General features: G+C 35.1%; 1 protein-coding gene across 5 annotated transcripts in view; it reads right to left on the reverse strand.

Moving 5' to 3' along the window:
* Positions 1 to 22,084, reverse strand: part of Arhgap32 (Rho GTPase activating protein 32) — a 288,193-nt gene that overhangs the window by 103,269 nt on the left and 162,840 nt on the right. The gene's annotated exons all lie outside the window — the stretch shown is intronic.

The following is a 22,084-nucleotide window of genomic DNA, read 5'->3' on the forward strand; positions in this document are numbered from 1 at the left end:
AACACCACATGGTACTCAAAAAAAGCAATGTTTAAAAGTAGGGAAGGGAGGACGGGGGTTGTGGCAAAGTGGTGGAGCACTTGCGTAGCATGTGTGAGGCACTGGGTTCGATTCTCAGCACTGTGTATAAATAAATGAATAAAATAAAGGTCCATCAACATATATATATGTGTGTGTGTGTGTGTGTGTGTGTGTGTGTTTTAAGTGGGGAGGGGAAAGAACTTAAATGGGAGAGTGGTTCTCATATGTTGTTCAAAGTGGCAAAACACTGATACTAGAAGCCTGTGATGTCACATATGTATACTGTAAAACTCACAGCAACTCTAAGAAAGTTATCCAAAGAGATATAAAAAACACTCTTAAGGCAAGATGGAATTCTAAAAGAGTATTCAAATAATTCACAGAAAAAAGTGGGGGGGGGGGGGGCAGAGAAGGACAGAGGAATAAGAAACTGAAGAAATAAACAGAAAAGAAATAATAAAATGGCAAATATAAGTATTAATGCATTCATAAATGTAGCTACGTTACCTTAAATGTAAATTGTGAAAATAACACCAATCAAAAGGTACAGTTTAGAATAGTGGATTAAAAAAAAAATCCCACTGGACTAAGTCTGCTTTTAGAAGCCCACTTCAAATTTTAAAAAACGGAAAGTAAAGGATCTATCATTTAGTGAACATTAGAAAAGAAGGTGTAGCTCTATCAAAATTAAAGTAGACTTCATAGTAGATAAAATTACTAGAGACAAAGTGGAAAATGACATAATGACAAAAAAAAAATACACCAGGAAAACAATTCTAAACATCTATGCAGCCAACAACAGAACCCCCAAATATAGGATGCCCAAAATACAAAGCCTCAACAATGAGAAAGCCTTATTTTGTACACGTGGATTACAAATATTTCTCCAAGTGTATAATTTGTTTTTTATCCTCTTAATCAGGTTCTTTCGCAGAGAAAACATTTTAAATTTTGATTATGTTATTATTTCCTCCTGTGAATCATGATTTTTGGTGTCAAGTCTAAGAACTTTTTGCCAAACAAACAAAAAAACCCCCAGCAAACCTGGGGGTGGGGGGTCTGATTTCTAGAGTCATCATATTATTAGATTAAATTGTCCATTTTGCAAAAAATAAATTAATAAACCACAAACCATATAAAAACACAGGAAAAGTTAAATCCATTAAAATGAAGTAAATTAATCAAAACTGTTCCTGAAGAAGACTTGATGACAAATATACTAGACAAACAACTGTCTCAATGATGCTCAAAAAAAACTAAAGAAAGATGTGGAAAAAGTCAAGAAAACATTGTATAAACAAAATAAAATTATCAATAAAGAGATTTTTTAAAAAAACATAAAAAGAAGCAAAAAACAAATTTTGTACTTGAAAAGTACAATATATGAAATGAAAAATTCATGAGAAGAAAGGTGGATTGAGCAAATAGAAAACAAAAACAGTAGTGAACTTGAAAAGAAGACAATCAAAATTATAAAATCTGAGGGACAGAAAGCAAAAGAGAGAGCCCAATGGACCCATGGGACACCATCAAGTGGACCAACATAGATACATGGGAGTCCCAAGAAAAGAATAGAGAATAAAAGAGGGCTATGGGTTATGAGCAAACAAAAATCCTAAACTTCCTAGATTTGATGAGAAATAGAACATAAACATCCAACAACCACAATGAATCCCAAGTAATATTAACTTAGAGATCCATTACAAGCCACTAATAATCAAACTTCAAAAGTGAACAAGAAAATCTTGAAAGGACGACAAGAAAAGCAACTCAACATCTAAGAGGGGTCTTCAATTAGGTCATCAACAGACTTCCCATCAGAAACTCTGGAGGCCAGAACGTAGTGAGTCAATATATTTAAAGCACTAAACAAAAGAACTGTGAACCAAAAAGAATGGAAACTCAGAAATATGCTACAGCCTGGTCAAGCTGAAGACTGCCATGCTAATACTAAATAAGCCAGTCACAAAAAGACAAATACGGTATGATTCCACATATATAAGGTACTCAAGTTGTCAAAAGAACACATGGGAATTCAACAAAGATTGAAACTTAGTTAAATTAAAAAGAAATTAAAATTATTGTATCAGATATTAACAGCAAACCAAACAGAGTGTATTTGAAAACAGATCAGTAGAAGTATACAAACTAAAACACAAAGAAGAAGAAAGAAAAAACAAAAATAACAGGATAGTTCAGATCTCTAAGAATACCAGACTACCATACGTGTAACTGGAGTACCAAAAGGACATAAAAGATGAATAGGGCAGAAGTACTATTTATGAGATATTCATGAATATATCAACCTCAAATTCAAGAAATTCAGTAAGTACCAAATATGATAAATAATTCAGTATTAAAATATCATAATCATACTTTTAAACAACAAAGCTAAAGAGAAAAATCTTTCAGTATGCAAAGAAGAAATCATATTACTAAAGTGAGAAACAATGACAGCAGAATTTTCACCAGAAACATGAGAGAGGAGATGACACAGGGAAAGGATTTTTAAAGTGCTAAAAGTTGTCAGTATGTCCCATAAAACAACCTTCAGAAATTTAAGCAACATAAAGACATTCACAAATAACAAAAGCTAAGAGAATTTGCCTTCAACAGACCATCCCAACAACAAAAACTAAAGAAGTTTTTCAAGCTAAAGGGAAATGACACCAGATAAAAATGAGCAGTGCAGGAAGGAATTAACAGCACTAGAAATGGTACATATCTAAGTAAATAAAAGACATCCAGCTTCTCCACAGTAACAGATGGAACAGGTTAAGAATATCTTGAAGTTCTGAGAAAAGAAATTTACCACATTTATTCATACCTAAACTACCATGCAAAAGAAAACATTTTTTGGTGAACAAAAACAGAGTTCTACCAATAGAACGTTGCTGAAAGAACTTCTAAAATATGCACTTGAGAAGAAGAAAAAGGATTCCAAAAGAACAAATAAAGATGTAAAGCAGAAATACTGAGCAAAGAATTCAGCAAATAACTATACATCTAAGTAAATTTTATCTGTATAAAAAAATAAACAATTAATTCAGGGAGATAACCTGATGGAGCTATCATCAGGGGCAACACTAATAAAGAAGACAAGAAAGACTGATGGTACGTAAAATAAAAGTCCTAGGACTCCATGACAGAAGCAGCAAAGATACTGATATACTTTCAACTTTAAATTGGTTATTCAAACTAAAATTGTAATGGTAGCCATTAAAATAGAAAAAAAATGCATAACTTTCAAACCAGGAGGAGGAAGACAATATTATGTCATACCACACACATACAACTAAAAGCAAAAGAAGATGGCCCAATGGTGTCCACAAAATGGTGAATCAGCAGCTTCAGTCCCAAAACAAATTCTCTCAGAACCAACTTTCTTAGTATTCAAGAAAACAGTAAAGGATTATAATAGCCAGAGAGCACTGAGTCAAGAAAAAGTCAACTTCAAGAACATAGAAAAGTTTTGTGTATTTTCACTTGCCCTTGCTCTAACTACTCTGAGGCTGCACAGTAGGCTTCATGATGGCAGCCCGCATTCCCAGAGTAGAGATCTGGTTCCTGGGTGCAGAAGGAGTAGACTTAGACTTATTCACAAATCCCTGTGCTTGTTCTCTTCCATCTGTGTAGGGGTTCCATGAAGGACTGAGGCAACTTAAAGATAGGACAACTAAAATTATACAATCTGAATAACAGAAAGAAACTTTTTTTTTTAATTATACAACACCTAAGAGACCTATGGGACACCATCAAATGAACCAAAATGCATCTTACAGAAACCCAAGTAAGAGGAAGAGAAAGAAAAAATGTCTAAAATAATTCCAAATTAATGAATCTACACATCCAAAATCTTTGATGCATTCCAAGCAAGATGAACCCAAAAAGACTATACCAAGACACATGATAAACTACTGAAAGACAAAATCAAAGACAGACTCTTGAAAAAAGAGCAAGACAGAAGAGAAAGAAAGACCTGCAAGACAGAAGCTGCTGGTCACAAACAAGCAATCCTCAATTAGATTAGAAGCAAGCCAGGTATTGTGGCACATGCCTGTAGTCCCAGCAACTAAGAAGGCTATGGTAGGAAGACTGCAAGTTCAAACTCAGCCTCAGCAACTGAGTGAGTGAGGCCCTAAGCAACTTAGTAAGATTGTCTCAAAATAAAAAATAAAAAAGGGTTGGGGATGTGGCTCAGTGGTTAAGTGGCCCTGGGTTCAATCCTTAGTACAAAAAAAAAAAATTGAAAGTGAACTTCTTACCAGAAACCCTGGAGACAAGAAGGCAATGGGATGATATATTTTAAATGTTGAAAGAAAAACACTGTCAACTGAAAATTCTATATCTGTCAAAACTGTACTTTAAAAATAAAGAAGGGCTGAGATTGTGGCTCAGTGGTAGAGTGCTCGCCTAGCATGGGTAGGACCCAGGTTTGATTCTCAGCACCACATAAAAATAAAGGCATTGTGTTGTGTCCATCTACAAAAAAGATTCATATTTAAAAAAATAAAATAAAATAAAGAAAGAAGAGGGGCTGGGGTTGTGGCTCAGTGGCACAGCGCTTGCCTAGCATGTGTGAGGCACTGTGTTTGATTCTCAGCACCACATATAAATAAATAAAATAAAGGTCCATTGACAACTAAAAATATTTTTAAAAAAATAATAAAGAGGGCTGGGGATGTGGCTCAAGCGGTAGCGTGCTCACCTGGCATGCGTGGGACGCTGGGTTCAATCCTCAGCACCACATAAAAATAAAATAAAGATGTGTCCACCAAAAACTAAAAAATAAATATTAAAAATAATAATAATAATAATAATAATAAAGAAATTAAGACATTCAGAAAAAAACAAGTTGGGACTGGGGTTGAGGCTAAGTGGTAGAGCACCTGCCTAGCATGAGTGAGGCCCTGGGTTGGATTCTCAGCATCACATATAAATAAAATAAAGGTCCACTGACAACTAAAAAATCTTAAAAAAAAAAAGGAAAACAAGTTAAGGGAGTTGACTAAAACACTAGACCTATCCTACAAGAAAACTGAGTCTCAAAGGTTGGGGTGAAAGGACATTAGAGAGTAAACAGAATCCCTATAAAGACATAAAAATATCCAATGAAGGTAAATACCTGGGCAAATACAAACACAAGTTTTATTAAAATTTTGGTATGGAACTCCACTTTCTGTTTTTTCCTGTGTTAGTCAGCTTTTCTTCAACAGGACCAAAATACTTGACAAGGACAACTTAAGAGGAGGAAAAGTTTATTTTGGGCTCACTATTGGCCAACTCCATGGCTCTGGACCCAAGGTGAGACAGAACACCAAGTCCAAGGATGTGGTAAAGGAAAGCTGTTCAGCTCATGGCAACAGGGAAGCAAAAAGAAAGCCCTGGGAGCCAGGGACAAAATATAATCGCCAAAGGCATGCCCACGTGACTTACTTCCTCCAGTAATGCTCCTAAAAGCCCTACCTCTGAACCTTGTTACACTGGGGAACATATTTTCATGCTTTTCACAGACATTAAAGATCCAAACCACAACACTCAATGATTTAAAAGACGTGCATAAAAGTAATTATAATTTTTGTTATTGGGTACATAACATATAAAGATATAACTTGTAACATCCATAACTGAAAGAATGAGACAGAACTGTGAAGAGTAGATCTTTTATATGTAACTGAAGTTGAGTCAGTATGAATTCAAGAGACTGTTAAAACTTCAGGGTGTTATATGTAGTCACTATGGTGACCACAAAGAACATATAAAAAAAAAAGGTACATGGAAGCAAACAAGAAGGGAAATCAAAACATGTCACTAAAAAATTCAAAGAAATATGAAAGAATATAGTAATGGAGACTATGAGATACAAAAACTATAAGACATACAGAAAACAGTAAAGAGAACTAAAGTAAATCCTTCTTTTAGAGTAATTACTACAAATGTGAATGGATTAATTTCTATAACAATACAGCAAAGAACAGAAAAAGGATTAAAAATAAACATTTCAACTGGACACTGTGTGCAAGAGTCACTTAAGATCCAAAGATATAAATACATTAAAAGTGAAAAGACGGAAAAATATATTCCATGTAAAGAAAAACCAAAGAGATCAAAGTGGTTATGCTAATATCAGATAAAACAGACTTTAACTCAGAAGATGTTATAATTCCAATTTATTTTTTCTTTTGTTGCCTTTGTTTTTGATGTTCCACCTAAGAAGTCATTGCTGAACCCAACATCATAAAGATCTGACTCTACATTTTCTTTTAAATTTTATAGTTTTAGTTCTTACATTTATGTTCTAGATACATTTTAATTTTTGCTCATGATGTAAAGTAAGACTCAAACTTCATTCTTCTGCATGTGTGAATACAATGTTTTCCCACTATCATTTGCTGAAACACTTGTCTTCTTCAGAAGGGTACTGACAACCTCACTGAAAGTCAATTGACTATATATGTGAGGCTTTGTTTTAGTGCTCTCTATTCACTTGTACTTCATCTTCATCTTCCCTAAATTAGAAGTCTCTTGGAAATGTTAAATTTTAAATGTATAATATGTACTACATATCCATACAATATAACATTATTCCATGATAAAAAAGTAATGAAGTACTGACACATACTGTAAGGTAGATAAACTCTGAAAACATTATGCTCAGTAAGAGAAGCCAGTCACAAAAGTACACACACTGTAAGATTTCATTTATAGGAAATTTCCAGAATACATAAATCCATAGAGACTGAAAGTAGATTAGTGGCTGCCTAGGCTGGAGAAAAAAAGGACAGAGCCAACAGAAGAATGAAGTATGACTGCTAATGGTACAGTTTTGTTTCTGAAGTGAGGAAATGCTCTAAAATTAAACTTTGGTGATGGTTATAAAACACTGAGTATACTAAAAGCCAGTGAACTGTATACTTTAAATAGATAAATTTTATGGTACATGAATTAAACTCAATAAAGCTATTTTTAAAATAAATTCTTAAACATAAAATAGCATTCCTATTACCAGTAAAATCTAATTTTAAAATGCAACTGAAAAAATATTCCATTTAAATTAGTGATAAAAAACATAAGATACCTAAAAAAAAAAAAAAAACTAAATAAAAGGTATGCAGAATATCAAAGGAAATTACCAAACATTACTGAAAGATATGAAGGAAAATGTAACTAAATGCAGATGGATTTGAAAACTCAGTATGGTAAAAGCAGTAATTATCCCTCATCTATAAATTAATTATAAATTAAATGCAATTCCTATAAAATTTTCAAAAGCTTCCTCCCCCCAACAGAATTTCTGCATGTGAATCTAAAATTTATATGAAAAAGGAATATACCAATATTTTTACTTGACTAATATTTCATTTGGCCAAAAATAACCACAATCTTTTTTCTGAAATCAGAACTTAGGCATTAGCTGGGCATGTGGCGGAAGCTGGTAATCCCAGCGGCTCAGGAGGCTAAGAGGCAGGAGGATCTCAAGTCCAAAGCCAGCCTCAGCAGATAAGTAAGGCATTTAGCAACTCAGCAAGACCCTGTCTCTAAATAAAATACAAAACAAGGCTAGGGATGTGGGATGTGCCTCAGTGGTTGAGTGCCCCCGAGTTCAATCCCCAGTATCCCCCAACCCCCTAAAAAAGAACTTAGGCCCCCACCTTTTCAATCCATGGTATGCTTATGAATATTTGAACCAATATCATAGGAGAAAACATTACTGTGAAGAAACCAAGTTCTGGGGCTTCCAAAATTAGTCACTAAAAAGTTTAACAGCTCCCAGTTATTTACTTTTTTTTTACACTGGGGATTGACTCCAGAGGCACTTTACCACTGAGCCACCTCCCTAGCCCTTTCCATTTTTATTTTGAGACAAGATCTTATTAAGTTACATAGGGCCTCTCACAAACTTGTGGTCTTCCTGCCTCAGCCTCCCAAGTCACTGGGATTATAGGCAGGCACCACCATGCCTGGCTGGTTACTTAAGGCATTAAGCCTCAACATAAAAAGTCTATCCTGTCCTACTGGAGAGAGAGCTTGTGGAAGGACTTTGAAGGATGAAATGACATGTGGGAAAAAAGGACCACAGAGAGGACCAGTGAAGCACCATCTGCACAACTACAAACCCAGGAGATTATGATTACATGAGAGAACCCAAAAGAGATCAATGGCAAACTGCCCATCTGATCTGAGCCAACCCAAGAAATCATGAAATACAATGTGTTGACCCTATATACAAATCTTTATATTGATATGCTTTGTGCAGTACCTGAATCACATGTGACAAGAGTATAAATGATGAAAGACTGAGATACGCTTGCCTGTAGAAATTTATGCTATGAACTCAATGACTGAAGTAACAACTGTCACTTCCTTCAACTTAATATCTCAGTTCTTTTTCTATTAGGAATAGCAAACAGGACTTTTACAACCACATTCTTAATTCCTTCCAAATCTTATCTTTGGAGCTATGTTCCATGTATTGACTTTACTTTTCTATCGCCGTGGAAACCAATCATAACTAACATTTTAAAAACACAATTCTGTTCAGCAAGACTCCAAATGTGCTTAAAAGTCTTTCTCTACGTGGAAAATGAAAATCAGTAGAGCATAGTAAAAATACACCACCCCACCCACTAATCAACACAATTCAAAGGGACACAGGAAGTTTTTATTTTTCATTCATCTGTATTATAGTTCTATAATGACTGCAAATTTATTGTGTCATGCGTATTTCCTTTCATTTCAGTAGACATCTGGAGCCTGGGTGTCATTCTGTATTTTATGTTGACAGGGAGCCACCCATTTATGGGGACCACAACTAAGGGGGTAGAGAAGGGGATCATGTTTACAAAGCACAACATTCCTCACCAAGTTATCACTCAAGCACAAAAACTCATCAGGGAAATACTGACCATGGACACCACAGAGAAGTTCATGGTAGAGGAAATCATTATGGATTTGTGGCTGAGTCAGTGTGAGTGTTATTCACCTTATCATTATAGTGATCAACTCCAAACACCTAGACCCCACAATAATGACAATCCTGTTTGACCTGGATTATGACCCATACTGGTCAAAGTTTGTATGTAGCAATGGCTACATACCTGATACTCTAGCACCAGATAAGCCAGGGGACAGGCTGCATGTTCCAGATGAAGCCTGTGTATCCTAAGGATCCTTCCAGTTTCCACAGGAGGGCCCTTATATACTTTCTGCCACATGATTTTGGGGGCCAAGTCCAGAAGACTGCCCCAGAACCTGTTCATCTTCTTCCCAGGGGTAAACCAGATGTTTAGGCCAAAGTCAATGAGTTTGATGTTGCTTCTACCATGATGCTCTCTAGTTTTCAGGTCTCAATACATGATGATCTTCCGGTGGCAGCAGCACACAACACATGTGATCTGCCTGAACAATCTCCAGTTCTCCTCCTCCTGCATGCCACCATGTGAGATGTGAAATAGCTGTTCTCCACCTGCATGCTGCATCATGACATAGATATTTTCAAGAGTTTCAATAATCTGTAACAGCTGGATCACATCTGGATGGCTCAGGGTCATCATTATATCTAGTTTGATGAGGATAAGGAAGTTCCCCGCTACCTTTGGCAGGACTTTCACCATACACCTCAGCCTCAGTGAGGAGATGACAGGCTAGTTTCACCAGGCCAAACCCATCATCCCCAGTGGTCCTCAGGACCTCATAATGGTCCATGAAGGCCATCTCATCAGAGGAGCTAGGTCCCTGCAACACTACAGTAGTCTGACTACTCTTGCTACACATCCTAAGCAGGAACACCAACTATAGATGATAACTTTAAAAAAATAAATAAATAACCAAAACAATAAACCCAAAATAAAAACTAAAACAAGATTTTTTTAAAAAAAGAAAAAAACCCGATATTCAAAGACCACAACCACCAACTGCCAACCATCAAACACCCTATCTGAGAGTCCAACAGGTCACCACCAAGAGCTTTCTATACTTAAAGACAAAAACCCAGCTGCAGCCACCCTAATATATATCATCCAGTGTTTGAAATTCCCTCAAAATGGCTCCTTCTGAGGTCAAAACAAGAAATAGCTCAGCTACACCTGGGAATAATACCCAGTGGTCATCTCCCTTGTAGAGCTCCTAGACCTTTTCAACTTTAAGAATAAGACAGAACTCCTAAAGCTTTTTGCTTCATTGGGTATGGAGACTGATATTTACTTGTTTAGAAATTTGAATTAAAATTTCAAGGGAATTTTCAAGTCTAAAAATCTACAATATTTGGCTTTGAAAGACCTCATCATATCTATATGCTCAAGTTATTCAGTTCCTTTCTCCAACTCCAAATAATTGATGTCAAAAGGATGGCAGCACATCACACACACTGTGATACTATAACAAAATTCTTTGTTCCGTAAGACACTGTAGAGCATGTATTAACACTTTGGGGGTTGAAAGAGAGGAAGGGTTCATCATAATTTCCCCATAAGGTCCTCATCAGATTTCTCATTAAAAACCCTGGTATGCAAAACACAGTAGGTTGATATACTCAAAGTGATAAAGGACAAAACATGGAAGCCAAGAATCCTAGTACCAGAAAAAGTATCCTTCCCATAGAGGGAAAAATGGAGGCATTTCCAGATGACTGGAGTCCCTTCAGTCTGCTGTAACAAAATACCTTAGACTGGATAATTCATTAACAGAAATTTACTTCTCCCAGTTCTATAGACTGGCAAGTTCAAGGTGAAAGTACTGTGTGCTATATCCTAACATGACAGAATGGACAGAAGGATTGAATCTCATTCCTTCAAGCATACTTTGTTTTGTGTGGTGATTTTTTGTTTGTTTGTTTATATACTGGTAATTGAACCAAGAACTTCAAACATTTTAGACATTAAAAACATTCCACTACTGAGGTACATCCCCAGCCTTTTTATTTTGAGACAGGGTCTCACTAAGTTGCTCAGGCTGAGCTTGAATCTGTGATCCTCCTGCCTCAGTGTCCTGAGTAGACAGGCTTACAGACTGTTAAGGTTTGGATGTGAGCATTTTAATAAACTCAACGGTTAGTTTTCCTTCCAGAACTGAAACAGAATAGTGTTCCTCAACTGAGCACCAGATGAAGTGTCTGATCTGCTCATCTTTAAACACTAGAAACACCTTCAACTCAGTGTGGTACCCACAGTATCAAGAATACATAGAAAATGAGATTATCTGACACAATAGCAGAATCACATCTATCATCTTATTGATGCTCACACCAGAGCACATACTTGTCAGGAAACAGTGCTTCATGAATATCTTCACAATTCTGCATTTCAGGGTTCTCAGCAGTCACTGGCATATGGGTTAAAGGATGATTGAATAGCAACCTAAGGGAGTCTTCCACAGAGATATAAAGTCTTCAACCTCTCTCCCAAGCCATATGTTTATATTCTAAGGTATGGGTGAAAAGAGACCTTTATTTCTTTTCTCCAGAAACTATCTATACACATTCCAGAACAAACTTTCCTCTCTTCATCTTGGGAAAGAAGACTGGGCAGAAGGTTCAGCTATCCTAAATAAGCTCCAAAGTTTCATAATTGCAGAATTCTCTCTTGTGGTACAAAATTCTACCATACATACAGGTTATATGTTGGCCTCACCACATCACTCCATGGAGATCTGGGACCTAGATATCAACATGAGTTCCTCTATGAGTACATAAAAGGCCTGATCCCTGACCATTGTTTCTGTTGGGGGGAATCAAAATGGGGGCTGCATCCGTCTATAACTGCAGCAAGACAATTTGCTAGCTTATAATAGGGTAACAGTTCAGATTCTTCAGTTTCAGGCATAATAAACACTATTTTTCAAGGCTATTCAGTTGAATTTCTATAAATGATCTGCATGTGTAATTGTGACTCCACTGTAGGTAAATTTTTTCATAGTTCAACTACTTTTACACCCCTAACTCCTGAACTGAATCTCAAATGAAACACAGTTAAAAATCCAGACTTAGATGACAGCAACACTGATAATTCACAACCTGAACTTTTTATTACAAGTCCTTTCTGCAAATGACAAAGATTTCCCAGCAAGAGAAGGAGGATCACTACAGAATGTAAAGAAAAATTACAGCTGAAATTTTTTCTTTGGATTTTGAGGAAAAGTTTAATGAAATATTAGCATGGTTTTTGTTTCAAATAGCTGTACACGTAATACGTACTATTTAGATTTTTTAACTAATAATGTTAGTTATTAGTTAAAAAAATCTAAATAGTACATATTATCTTGCTGCAATTATCTTCTCCTCCTCTCCCACCCCAGGGTACTGGGGAATGAACCCAGGGGCTTTTTGCCACTGAATAAGAATAAATTTTTATTTTGGGAAGGGTCTTGCTAAATTGCCCAGGCTTGTCTTGAATTGGCAATCCTCCTGCCTCAACTTTCCATGTAGCTGGGATTACAGATGGGTGCCACCATACCCAGCAAACTAACAAATGAAGGGAAATAACCTTTTCATTCATTAACTTATTTTTATTTTTGGTGGAAAGTGTCACTGAGAGAAGACATCTCCACTGCTCGATCCTGACATTACCCTCAGGTTACCAGGTCAAGTGTGACTTTCCACAATGGACAGATGATGATTTGACTTTACTAAAGTACTACCTCAGAATTTCTTCATTTCTCTAAATATTTTTAAATGTATTAATAAATATGGTTTATTTTTTAGTTATACAACTTAATTCTCACAATACTCTGTAACATAACTGGAATAGCTCTATTAATTCCTATATGAAAAATGAGAAAACTGAGGACCAGAGAGGTGTTACAGAATTTACTTAAAATGACACAGGTTACAATGCAATATTATGTATACATCATAATTTTTAACTCTCAATTACATTTAAAGATGCAGGGTATTTCAAAACTAAGGTTTAGTCCTTCTTGTTAAAATAATAATTCTGTCCATTTATTTTGTAGCACTACAAAAACACATTTATAAGTGGCTCTAGGATCAGACTGCCCTGATACAAACACAGGCCCACCACACACCAGCTTCCACCTAGAGGAAGTTCTTAAACACTTTTTACCTCAATTTCTTTACCTGAAACTGTTGTTGGGACAATGTACAAAAACAGTATTTACTCTAATGCCTGGCTCACAGAAAGCACTCAGTAAGTACTGGCTTATAATTTGTTTTTTAATAATTCTGATTGCTTTATTTAAATATGATGCAGGTATTAAATTGATGCTTTTCATTTGACTTATTTCTATCAAAAGTAGAGTTATTACATTCTGATTAATTTAACTTAATGCTTTATATGAAATTGGATAAAAAGAAAGACATTAATTGATGGCTTTAGATAACCAACCGGGGGATAAAGTAAATGTAAATAAAACATCTTCATTATACCATTCTACACACTAGATGGCAGTACAACATAAAACAGCAAGAAGAGATTAAGGCTGCAAAGATGAAGCCGAATAAACTGGCCATTTCTTTGTGTGTTTTGCTTTTTTCTCTGCTGCTATTGTTGTTTTCCCCTTTCTTACTGAAAAGCATTTTATAATATGTGAATAAATCTCTATTTTCTGGATAATAAAAACACTATACCAGGAAGAAGTTCAATAAAGAACAAATACAGCTGGGCTCAATGGTGCACACCTATAATCCCAGCAGTTCAGGAAGCTGAAGCAGGAGAATCACGAGATCCAGGGAAGCCCTAGCAACTTAGTGAGACCCTGTCTCAAAATTAAAAAAAAAATTTAAAGGCTAGAGATATGGCTCAGTGGCTAAGTGTCCCCTCTGTTTAACCCCTGATACCAAAAAAAAAAAAAAAAAAGAAGAAGAAGAAGAAAATAAACTTTTCTAATAATTTAAGATTTTGGAGGTTTTAACTTCTCTAAATAAAACACAATGCATTTATGCCTCAAAATCTGTAGGGCTTGGCTAAAGTACTATTTGGAGGAAAATATTCAAATTTAAATGTACATATTAAAAATTAGGAGCTTTAGATATAGCTCAGTGGAAGAGTATATACTGCTTACCAAGAATGAGCTCCTGGGTTCAATACCCATCATGCACACATGCGCAAGTGCGCGCATACACACACACACACACACACACACACACACACTCTCAAAGAGCTAAAAACAAATGAACTATTAATAATACCTACAGCAAATAAGCACCTTAATAAAATACTGGACAAAGTTGGCTTATGAGAAGTCTAGTTTTTGAAAGGCTACTTTCAGTAGGAACATACATATTTATCATTCCCAATTTAAAGAAAAAGAACTAAACTTTAAACTTTAAATTTCAGAAGCAAGAAAAATAGAAAATAATATGTTTAGTTATTAAAGGCATGAAAAATAAAGATAAAAAACTTAGGACAATCAATAAAACTACAAGCCAGTTCTCTGATAAGATTTAATTTTAAGAATATATTTTGCATAACTTATAACCCTTAAACCTGAAAAGCAACACTGAAGAGATGATCTTTTTTTTATAAAAATTAAAATTTTATTGAGATAAAGAACAAAATTTTAGTAACTAGAGTATGGTATTTTGTGCTTACATTGAAATTGTGATGTCAATTCATTTAAATTCACATATAAATGCAATGTTTAAATGAAAGTACCATCACAAATTTCTGTACTTCTCTCGGTCTTCCTCCTCTATCTCTTTATTTAGAACTTGGAAAAAAAACTTACATGAGTATAAGTAAATAAGCTAAAAAAAAAGAAGAAGAAAAATTAAATTGTTTAAGGGTAGTGAGTTATTCCTATTAAGTTTGTTAAGCTCTATGTATCAAAACCATATAATGGGTTAGGGGCTGACAAATCAGTGGAACAGAACAGAGTACAAAATTATATGCATTTATATGTGATATTTAGTTCATAATAAATATAAATCTTCAAAAATTAGTCATGGAAAATAAGATTAGGATGAATAGCTACATTTTGACATAAGAAAGCTTGATGCTTGCTTCTTAACAAATTTGAAGAGATAATCTTAATATAAATAATAAAAATTGATCTAAGGAGACAAGACAGAGCCCAACTATACCAATGATCAAATCATAAGCTGAAATGGTAAAGATTAATGTCCCAATTAAGAATCAGGCCCCAAAGGGTTTAACAGAAAAATTCTACTAAACCTCCAAAGAACAGGTAATTACAATTTTTACAGACTATTCCAGAATTTTTGTTTAAAGAAGGGAAGGGAAGGGAAGGGAAGGGAAGGGAAGGGAAGGGAAAAGAAAAAGAAGGAGGATGCAGTGAAAACTCTAAACTCAGGTTAGTGGACAAATACAGCGCATAGATCAGTATCACTACACAGATGCAACAATTAAAAAATCTTAGTCAAAAAAGAAATTTATTTCTAATGCACATATCACAGGAGAATGTGTTGAAGGGATGTAAAGATCTAACAACAGATTGTAACAATCTATTCTCCATAACAAGAGCAATTCTTTTATTTGTACTAATTTTCTCCCCCAAACAAGTTTAATTTTGTTCCAGCCCCAAACTAGGGGAAGAGCTTAAATCTTTAGAAATTCTCAAAACAAGAGCTGGGGATATAGTTCAGTTGGTAGTGTGCTTGCCTTGCATGTACAAGGTCCTGAGTTCAATCCCCAGCACCAAAAAAAAAAAAAATTAAATTTAAAAATCTCAAAACAAAAGCCATTAAAAAGTTAAGCACCCTTCCCCTTAGCTGAACTGATATATACATATTAAACTCACAACAGAGACAAAAACAGGAACCTTAGGGACTCTGTCCTTGAAGGAAGTATTGGTGCAAGAACAAAGTCTCCCTGCAAAACCTGTCAATGGTGCTTCACCAACTTCGGACTGACACAGGAGATGAACATTCTAACCGTATCATGAACAGTGTTCAACAAGCTAAGTTAGCTGTGCAGAGTTGATGTACTTGATGGCCGCTCCTGGTATATTCTCAGGAATGTGTACTAATTTTTAGAGTTAACTTATTCATGCTCCATGGAAATTGAGGAACAACTGTCTCCTCCCTATGCTATTATATTCTTTTTCCTCTTCACCATGTCACAACCTCAGAGATCACAATCTCAGCTAGAATAAACAGAAGCTGTTACCTAGTATTCCTGTCTAGTCTAGAACTGCAGTGCATTTTCAGTGGGAAGATAAGGAAACAAGATCAAGACTGACCATCTCCCCAGTGGTCAAAATGGCATAATGAGAATATACTACCTACCATCACCATTTCCCCTCAGCATAATAACACCACCTCACACCACATTTTAACACAGAAGGTCCTGAACTGAGATTTTCAACAGGATAGTCAGATGATTTGCCTGAGTTCACTACTAGAGAGTAGGTGAAATAGGATTTGAACACATTTGTTGTGCTGCCAGTCTTCCCCAAAAAATACACAGGCTTGAGAATCATCATCAGGTATTAAGTTTAAAAAAAAAAAAAAAGGACAGGCTTTTGGGTACTTCTGTGTGACCCTTCCTGGTTCCCTTCATCACTCAAATATCCATCTTTCTAAAATGAGGGGTTAGAGACCCTGAGATCTTTATAAGGCACAATCATGCTTTGCTTTTTTCAAATGGATGATCTGTTGACCAACACATATTACCCAATCCAGCTTCCTCAATGAATACAAAAATGATAATCTTTGTTATATATTAAATGTGGATAAACATGTATATATGTTTCAAGCCTTTAGTCTGTTGGTTTATTTAGTCCTGAAGAGAGGAAAAAAATGCAAAAATAATGATAACTTAAACAAAAAAATGAGCAAAGGATGTAACAAGCCACTAACAAAAAGAGTAAGACAAATGGTCTATAAACATAAAATGATGTTTCACTCATAACTAAAGATATATAAATTACAATAAGATGTCATATTTCACATATTATATGGACAAAAATAAGATGAACAACACCTATTACTGAAAAGAATGTAAAGAAAGATACTATCTCACTGAACTGCATCTTCCTCTCTTGTCTGAGGTTTTACTTTCCACAGTTTCATTTCAAATTTACCCATGGTCTACTAAATTCCAAAAATATTAACTGGAAAATTCCAGATATAAACAATTCTTTAGTTTTAAACTGCATGACATTCTGAATAATGCAATGAAATCTCACGCTATCCTGCCCACCCATGATGTGAATCATTCCTTTGTGTAGCACATTCACACTATATAGGGTACCCACCCATTAGTCACTTAGTAGCTGTCAGTTATCAGATCAACTGTCATGATATGGCATTGCCTGTGTTTTAGTAATTCTTATTTTTCCCTTATAATGGCCACAAAGCACAAGAGTAGTGGTGCTGGTAATTTTATTACAGCATATTGCTGTAATTGTGTTTTATTTTTATTTTAAATATTCTACTATTAGTTGTTATTAATCTCTTACTGTGCCTAAATTCTACATTAAACCTTATCATAGGCACACATGTTTTACCAGAGATTAAGAATCAACTGTGGAGTGCTAGGATTTGTTTCTCAGCCCTTGAATGCAAATGTCCAAGATTTAACATTACCCTGGTACAGAAGTACATGTGGCAGTCAGAAACAATATTTAGGGCAAGTTTATTATCAGGAGAGGGAAAGGCAAAAGAAAATGAGATTCACCCTGAAGGAGGATGAGGTGATCAGCTAGGGGCCAAAATACATCAAAATGTTTAAGCTTTCTGCTTTTGTCAATATAGGAGGATGGGAACTTTCAGCAGTAAGGTGTTTTAGTAATCTTTACAATTCTTTGTATAGTTGCTGCCTGTTTGGGGGAAGTCATATGACTATACAGTGTTAAAATTGAGGGTATGCACCTGCATACTTGGGTCATTTTGCCTTTCCTTGCCTACTTGCCACCAGAGGGTAGTCAAATAATGGTCAACTGAACATAAGAGAATCTTGTGGGTATATGCATGACTTTGGGAACATGCTTTGTGCTCATAAATCTACAAGACCATGTTAGACTTCTTTCTGGAATGTGGAAGAAGACTGGCACTTCTGGGTCAATTCTCAGTTAGGGACTGTTTTTACAGTTTCTTCCCCTATATGCTCCCCACCTTCTCTCATTCTTGCTCATCTCTAGATGACTACTTAAACAAATATATAGGAAAAAAAAAAAACAGTATATACAGAGTTCTGTACTTTCCATACATCCACTGGGAGTCTTAGAACATATTCCCAGTGGATAACAGGAACTACTGGATTAATGGTAATAGTAAATAAAAACCTTAACAACAAATATCAACATTTTAAATGTACATACTCTCCAACCCAGAAACTCTCTTACAGGATTTTATTTAATAGATACAGTCATATCAATAAAACCTGGGATATTTAGCAACAGGCAACTGATTAAATTAGTACAATAAAAAATGAAATACCAGGTACTATGAAAAAAGGTAATTCCAAATTACTGAAATGACCAAATATACACAAGATATAATTTCAGCAAGTTTTAGGGCTTGTATACAGAATTTCAGCCATATTTTTTGAAGGATATAGCTAAATACATAGTATTACTAGAGCTATATCTATAGATTATGCTATATATTTTGGAAATATATCATCCCACAATTAGTGTTTTATAGTAAATACTCCTAATACAAGAAACATATATTCTTATTATACAAGAGCAAATTTTAAATGATGAAATGATAAAAGAACATTTTTAAAGCCAACTGTGTCTATTTTTAAATATGAATTTATTCATCCATTCATCTCATTCATTTCAACAAATATTTACTGAATGACTTTTAAGTGTGGTACTGTCCTAGATGGAGGAGGAGAGAGAATAAATAATAAAATATTTAACAAGCTAAATGGTGTAAGAAAGGCATGGGAGGAAATGAAGAGTCCTGTGATGAAGTTCTTTAGTAGGAAAGGTGCCTCTAAAAAGATAGCACTGGAACAAATATTTTTAAAAGAGAAGCAGCAAGACATGTGGCTAAAAAGGGGGGAGCTTTCCAAGCAAAGAAAATAAAGTACAAAATACCTAAAGAGAGGGTATACACATGGAGGAATTGCAAAGAGGCCAGGGAGTTGGAGGTTCTGCCTGAGGGGTGAGGAAGAGATAAAGTGGGAAAGGTAAGGCTCTTACAAATCCTGGTTGGAATTTTTAAGAAATTTGGCTTTTATTTTGAGTAAAATGAAAAATAACTTTTTGAAAAAGTGACACGGTCTGATTTTCTTTTGAAAAGAATCATTCTTAGTGCTATACCAACTATAGAACGCTATTGAAACAATCCTTCCAAATGAAAATACCTTGTTCTAAAATGAGAGTAGAAAGGAGTTAGGTAGCCGTGATCAGACCCTGAATATACCTTAAAGACAGGGACAAAAAAATTTGCTGAGGGCTTGGATTTGAGGACTGATGTGTTAGTCAGCTTTTCATCACTATGACTGAGATGATACCTGACAAAAATAGCTTACAGGAGAAAAGATTTATTTTGGCTCATAGTTTCAGAGGATTTGGTCCCTATATGACTGGCTGGCTCCATGGGAGAAACATCACAGCAGAAGGGCATGACAGAGAGAAGCTGCTTATTAGCACATGGCAGCCAGAAAGCAGAGAGAAAGAGAAAGAGGAAAGGAGAAGATAAACCCTTCCAGGGCATGCCCCCATGACCTACTTCCTCTGTCCCACTTTCCAGTAGTCTATTCAGCTATCATTGATTAACCTGCTGATGAAGTCAGAGCCTGACAGGATCAGGGCCTTATGATCTAAACATTGTTTAAAGCCCCACCTCTGAAATTCACTGCACTGGAGAGCATGTTTTCAACAAATTAACTTTTGGGGCACATTTCAGATTTAAATCATAATGATTGACCAAAAAAAAAAAATGCTCAAGATATCTTTAAGTTCCTTGGCTAGCCTCATGAGCTGAAAGGATAGGGTTGCAATGTAAAAAGAAGGAGGACAACAGGAGGAGCAGATCTGGGAGGACACTGTTCCAGGCATGCTAAGTTTGCGGTGTTTATTAGGCAACCAAGGAAAGATGCAAGGATGCTGGCTGGATATACAAGATAAGAATTCAAAGAGAGGTCAAGAAAATGCTCTTTGTATGTTGCATAGCAATGACAGTACTGACCCCAAATACTTACTATCTGATTTTTTAAAATAAGCAATGCTAGCTTTTAGTCTAAATAAAATTGTTGACTGGAATTTCTAAAATTTAGGATTAAGAATTTTTTTTACTTTATAACTAAAACCCTTAATTTTAAAGATTATTTTGTCTATATTTTTATATTTAATAGCTATTGGCATTTCTGTCATACTACAGCATGATGGCCAACTGCAATGGAAAATTTTTATGATCTGAGAAAAAGAAAGAACTATGAATATGAAGAAATCTGTAAGTCTAAGAGAAATTCCTAAGATAAAGAGTTAAAACCAAGACAAAGTTTATGAATGAAAAATGTCCCAGGGCTGGGGATTTAGCTCAGCGGCAGAGTGATTGTCTATAATTCATAAAGACCTGAGTTGAATCCTCAGCACAGAGGGGAAAAAAAAATGTCCCAGAATTAGGACATATAGGACATGTTTTCTTACGTGTTTTCTCCTCAGAATGTTATTTCCAATCTTGTATGGAAAATAAGTGGGTGAAAAATGATTCATTTCCACAAATAAGTTTGGAATCAAACATGCTACGGTTTATCTATAGTACTTCTATGAACTGTTACATTAACCTTATTTTAACTACTTGTACTAGATAAAATATAGAATTGTTTGGAGAGTAGTATTACTGTTTTTGCTTTTTCTGAAATGGCATCCAATCAGGCCATAAAATATAAAATCATATGTTAGCTAAAGCAAAAACTGCAACCAAAATAAAGAAATATAAACATGTAAATCAAGCCAGGTTGTTCTTACAATTCTTTTACTAAACAATTCAGTTCATAGAAACTAGTGGTTTCTCCTTGATGGAATCTGACATAGGCTAAACCCACCCAGAAGCAGAAGGCAACAGAATTGGAATATGTGGTATGGAGAGGCCAAACTCCAAATACAGAGCAGATAGCAGGGCAAAACTGGCTGAAGAGTGGATTTCTCAGGAGATTTGTGCCAGGGTATGGCCAAGACAGAAGATTCTGAAGTGAAGTGGCAAGGAGCAGCTGGGCTAGTTTCCTGTGAACTACTACTCCCATACTCCAGAAGCCTCCTATTCAGTCAACACAATCCTGAAATATCTCACTCACATGTCTCATTTTGGAGGGTCACAAACTGAGTTTGTGTCAGGTCTTTCATGTCTTTTGCCCAAGAAACTGTAGTAATGTTTTAAAAGTAGAAGTGAGTACAAAGGGAAAGGTGAAAAATGATTACAGATCTGTTCACTGGTAGCATACCTGATGTACTCCCCCATAAGATTAAGAGGACTGAGCCATAATAATAAGCATTTAATACAGTCTCAGAAGACAGCCAAACCCCATTCAGAATGTCTATTTGCTTCCCACAATTTCAACATAATAAACACAATAATACAGATCCTTTAATCATAGAACAATGAAAGTTTTAGAAATACATTGTATAGTACAACCTCATTCATCAGAAAAAAAAAAAAAAAGTAAATGAAACACAGAAAGGCTAAGTTGTTTGCCCAAGGTCACAAATTTCCTAAGAAGCACAATGATGTTCCCTAGAACTCCTTGCTATGTTTATTGCTTCCAAAAGAGCTCATTCAACCTTGTAAAGATAAAAAAAACACAAGCAAAGCAAATTTACTAGGAAATAAATTACATAAATTGTGAGCTGTATAAATATTAAAACACTCAAATATTTAAGTCACAAAAATGAAAAATATATTCATAAGCATTTTCTTAATTAGCCCAAACTTAACACATTTATCATTATAACAAGCATCTCAAGAATATACACATTTAAAAAACTACCTTTTTTGAGTAGTAAATTATAAATCTCTAATGCCTTTTTAAACTGTCAATTTATCTGAAATAGTCCTGCATTTCATAAATCCTGTAAAACAAAATCCATCTAATTTGTTAATGAAATAAAATCACAAAAAATAGCATATTGTAATTACTTGTAAGTTTCCATTTGGAAAGAGGGTGGAGTTAGGGAAACTGGCAGAAGGTGA

Source organism: Marmota flaviventris, chromosome 9, assembly GCF_047511675.1.
Source record: "Marmota flaviventris isolate mMarFla1 chromosome 9, mMarFla1.hap1, whole genome shotgun sequence".
Taxonomy (NCBI): Eukaryota; Metazoa; Chordata; class Mammalia; order Rodentia; family Sciuridae; genus Marmota; species Marmota flaviventris.